This window comes from Mandrillus leucophaeus, unplaced genomic scaffold, assembly GCF_000951045.1.
Source record: "Mandrillus leucophaeus isolate KB7577 unplaced genomic scaffold, Mleu.le_1.0 Scaffold34, whole genome shotgun sequence".
Classification (NCBI taxonomy): domain Eukaryota; kingdom Metazoa; phylum Chordata; class Mammalia; order Primates; family Cercopithecidae; genus Mandrillus; species Mandrillus leucophaeus.
The window spans coordinates 3,980,286-3,985,536 of NW_012103587.1; the positions used below are offsets into that span (position 1 = coordinate 3,980,286).

The window sequence follows — 5,251 nt, forward strand, 5'->3', positions numbered from 1 at the left end:
AGAGATCATCACTAATGACCGTCTGATGCATGTCAAGAACTGTTTAAGTTTACAGAGCACTAGAGGTTATTTTTCTAATTCTGTATATTGAAATAATTTTTGGCATCAACATTTATGTGAATAAATTTTTCAAGTATGAAATATATTTATCATAACACAAAGTTTTGGTTCTTTTTGAATTTTTGTATGGTGATGTTTCAATGTCACCTTTAAGGTTCAATGAGATGGTTACTGTCTCATTGTTACATGAAGTGGTTGGTCTGTCTTGAGTTCAGATGATGCTTTGTGGTTGCGGAGGGCTTTTGATTAAGTTAAACATGATGATTAGTGACCTTGTTTGAAGACCAAGAGGAAGAGTGTCCTTGCCATGAGTAAAGGAAATGCCGAGGTCAAATTTGAACCGAGTAGCAATGAATACCAAAGACACGGCAATGATATCAAGGGCATAAATTGATACTGTAAAGACCACTTTAGTGATTCCATAGCGTGTGAAGGAAACCAGGAGAGAGCGGTTCAGGAATGATTTCAACAGGGTCACCTGTTGGTCATGTTGAAAGAGGAAAGTACCAACAAAAGCATAAGTACCCAGTCTCCCATGGAAGAAAATAATAAATGACTCAAAAACGGTGGTCCAGACAGCTTCACAAGCTTCTCCACTCAAGAGAAGTCACTGGAGCCCAGTAATCCTAGTGACCTCAAGGGGGCTAACGGAGTCCGAGATAGGCATGTATGCCCTGCTCTGCGTCTCCTTCTTGGCCATTCTGGTCTTCTTGATCAACTGCGTGGCATTTTCCTGGAAACACAGACACAAAAGGTTTGCTGTGAGTCAGCAGGGCAACGTCCCCCATTCCCACGACTGGGTCTGGCTTGGGAATGAAGTGGAACTTTTGGAGAACCCTGTTGACATTACACTCCCGTCGGAGGAGTGCACAACCATGATAGACAGGGGCCTGCAGTTCGAGGAGAGGAACTTCCTTCTGAACGGCAGTTCCCAGAAGACTTTTCATAGCCAACTCCTCAGACCCTCTGACTACGTCTATGAGAAAGAAATTAAAAATGAACCTATGAATTCTTCGGGCCCAAAGAGGAAGAGAGTCAAGTTCACTTCCTACACCACCATCCTTCCAGAGGACGGTGGCCCATACACCAACTCCATCCTGTTTGACAGCGATAACATCAAGTGGGTCTGCCAAGATATGGGGCTGGGGTACTTGCAGATTTAAAATGTTTTCATATGGGCCTGGTACAGTGGTTCATGCCTGTAATCCCAACACTTTGGGAGACTGAGGTGGGAGGATCCTTTGAGCCCAGGAGTTTGAGACCAGCCTGGGCAATATAGTAAGACTCCGTTTCTATAAAAAACTAAAACAATTTTTTAATTTTTTGAATCACCAAGTCAGCTGTGGTGGTCTAAACCTGTATTCCCAGCTACTCAGGAGGTTAAGACGGGAGAATTGCTTGAGCCTGGGAAGCAGAAATTGCAGTGAGTTATGATCACACCAGTGCACTCCAGCCTGGGTGACAGAGTGAGACCCTGTCTCAAAACCAAACAAACAAACGAACAAAACTTTCTTACGTTTGAATTCTACTACACGCTTTCTGTTTTTCAGGGAGTTGGAGCTGTGAGTTTGGTCAGCAATAGAGGGTAATTTAGCACAGAATAATTTGTCAGGGTATTATCAATTAGATCTCTGGTGTCAGAGGCCTGAAAATCAAATGCAAATATGTAACAAGCCAGGGTGTGCTTTTAACACAGCCCACATAGGCATTGCTGAAGTTTTAGGAACGGTTTTATATACGGCCTGGTACTGGCTCAGTGCTAATTCATAGAAATAAATTCAGCCAAAGGCCTTGATACCCATCTCATGACAGACAGCTGTTTGCAATGAGAAAGAATTTGACAGATGTTTAATTCTTTGATACTGGTAAGGTACAGTGGACAGTTATGGCCCTTGGTGTGAGACTAGGCTTGTGTGAAATTGATGCCCTTATACTGAAAGAATACACTGAGACTATAAAGACCACCTCCGTGATCCCACAGAGCATTAAGGAAACCAGGAGAGAGTGGTTCAGGAATGATTCCAACATGGCGCACCTGTTGACCAAGAGGAACGTACCACAAATAGCACAACCCCCAGTCTCCCGTGGAAGGAAATAAGAATGTAGCTGCCTTATTTGTAACAAACACTGCTCATTGTTTTCACAGACATTTATAACAACATCTGCTTGTTGTGGGTTTTACTGTTGTTTGCTTTTTTTGTTTTTTGTTCTTGTGGTTTTTTTCTGTTGTTTTTGACTTCTAGAGGTCTTTTTAAAACATGTAAAAATATTTTTTATTTGTAAAAATATTATGTTTTATTTGAGACATGCTTTGTTTACACAGAAGTTTAATTCATTGAGATTAGCCATGACTTTTTTAATTTTATTTTTTACTTATTTTTTAAATTTTAAAATTTTATTGTTTTATTTTTGTTTAACTTTTGTCTTAGGTTTTGGGATACTTGTGAAGGTTTTTTACATAGGTAAACATAGGTCATGGGGTTTGATGTACATATTATTTCATCATCCAGGTATTAAGCCCAGTACCCAATAGTTATTTTTTCTTTTATTTTTTCTTCAGACAGAGTCTCATTTTGTTGCACAGGTTGGACTGTAGTGGCACATCTCAGTTCCTTGCAACCTCCGCCTCCCGAGTTCAAGCTTCTCCTGCCTCAGGCTCCTGAATAACTTGGATTACAGGTGTGTGCCGCCACACCCAGCTAATTTTTTTGTATTTTTAGTAGAAATGAGGTTTCACCATGTGGGCCAGGCTGGTCTTGAACTTCTGAACTCGGGTGATCCACCTACGTTAGCCTCCCAAAGTGTGGGATTACAGGCCTCAGCCAGCGTGCTGGCCCCAATATTTACCTTTTCTACTACTCTCCCTCCTCCTATTATCGTCCCTGAAGTAGACCCCAGTGTCTGTTATTTCCTTCTTTGTGTTCATAAATTCTTATGATTTAGCTCCCACTTGTAAGTGAGCACATGTGATATTTGGTTTTCTGTTCCTGCCTTAGTTTGCTAAGAGATAGTCTCTAGCGCCAAGAGATTAGCTATTTTATTTTAATTAATGGAATCCATATTGAATTTCAGGTTTTCTCTACTTTTCCATACTGTACTGCCTATTAATAGAAACTAATCAACTTATCCTCACTTTCTGTTTCCTTCCTTTTCTCATTGACATCTTATGTTGGCAATGCATGAGAGATCTTACTTAACAATATTAACAACCAGTGAGAAAGGGTCAATTTTGAACATGAATTTTGCAAAGGTGGGGGAATATCTGTGAATCACATGCAATTCCTGTATTTTGTTATCTGGTGGCTGAACATTCATTGGAAAAGTATGAAAACAAAAAGTCTCAAAGAAAACACCTGTATTCATACGAGTATTTTCTGAAAAACATATTTTGCCACCCAGGCTCAAATATAAAACCAGCATTAATAAGTAGAAAAAGAAAATTCCCTAGGAAACAGCTGCAGATTAAAACTGTCATTTAAAAAAATAAAAAGAAAAATAAGAAATGAGCAAAATTCTGTTTCAACTTAGCAGTGAGAAAATCCATCTTTTCAGTGACTAGAAAAGCATTCACATCCATAATCCTAGCAAAGTTGAAACTTTCATGGGATGTGTACTGAGATTGAAAATCAACAAGTATGCTCAATAAAGTCATGAAAATGAGTGGATCAGGAAAAATATGAATGAGCTCTGAAGCTCAAGAGGCAGTTGTCAAGAACACAGGGACTGGAAAAATAATTGTCAAAGAAAAAAGAAATTACTCAAATCTCAAATAGCTTTTAAAACAGAAATTATTGTTGAAATAATAGTACTATATTGTTGATATTAAGCAAATACAATACTAAGCAAATCAAAATTTTTAGAATAAGAAAATGAGACAGTATTTTAATTTATTAAGATGAGATGGCTAAAAGAGCAGATATTGGGCTAGTAAGACCTCAGTGTGGGCTCTATCAAGCCATTGGCATATTTAATAAATAGACCTGGAAGGACATAGAGGAATTACCTTGGACATTTTCATGACCACAAAGGGCTGATGATTGAGCTATTCAAAACAGAAATGTTCAGGTCATCTATTGTATTGTTATTTTTAAAATATAACTTTTATTTCAAGTTCAGAGGTACATGTGCAGGTTTGTTACTAGGTAACCTTGTGTCATGGGAGTTCGTTGTGCAGATTATTTTGTCACTCAGGTATTAAACCTACTGTAACCCATTAGTTATTTTTCATAATCCTCTCCCTCCTCCCACCCTCCAGCCTCCGATAGGACCCAGTGTGATTGTTCCCTTCTATGGGTCCATGTGTTCTCAGCATTTAGCTCCCACTTACAAATGAGACAGCGGAAGTTGTTTATCAGCTTATTGAGCTTTTGGGTCTCGACTATAGGGTTTTGGAGATATAGGATCATATCATCTGCAAACAAGGATTGTTTGACTTGCTCTCTTCTTATTTGGATGCCCTATCTTTCTTTCTCTTGCCTGATTGCTCTGGCCCAGACTTCCAATACTATGTTGAATAGGAGTCATCCATCCTCAATGATGCTGAAAAATCCCTGCCTCACTTTTACCCAGTGGTTCATGTGACCTTGTTTTTCCAAACACAGCCCCAGGCAGAGACTTGGGAAGATCCCCTGGATTGTCAGAAGTTAAGAAGGGAGACAGCCTGTGCAGGATGGATCTCTGAGCAACAAAATGAGATTTGCTTCCCACCTTTGTGCCCCAAATCACTAGAATTTATTACCTTGTCAAGAGGTCTTTGTATAATATATACATTATATTTTACACACTCTGTCTTTATTTTCAGTAGAGCAAGGAAAACTAGAGGACTCTTAGGTACATGTGTTCAGCCAGATGTCTATGTATATGAACGCCACAACCTAAACCCACATTCCCCTCGGAACTCATCAAATTGATGACCAAGAAGTTCTCCTAGCATCTCTTGCTAATAGGAATAAAGAGTGTGAGCAACGTACAAATCACAGGTTTAATGGGCTTGACTGTTAAATACAGGCATTCAGCTGATTCTTTGTTAAAATGGGGGTGAAGAATTGAGTCTGCTGATGTTTGAAAATTCTTGAAATTTGTCTAGAGAATGAAGCATTTGCTGTAAAAAAAAAAAAAGTTTGCAAAGCGATTGCTAATGCCTAGTAGAAAGTTCCTCAGCTAGCCAAAGAAAACCACTGCTTTCTTCTTT

At 39.1% G+C, this 5,251-nt stretch overlaps 1 pseudogene; it reads left to right on the plus strand.

Moving 5' to 3' along the window:
* The first annotated feature begins 278 nt into the window (after positions 1 to 278).
* LOC105545856 lies at positions 279 to 1,223 on the plus strand (annotated as a pseudogene).
* The last annotated feature ends 4,028 nt before the right edge of the window (positions 1,224 to 5,251 follow it).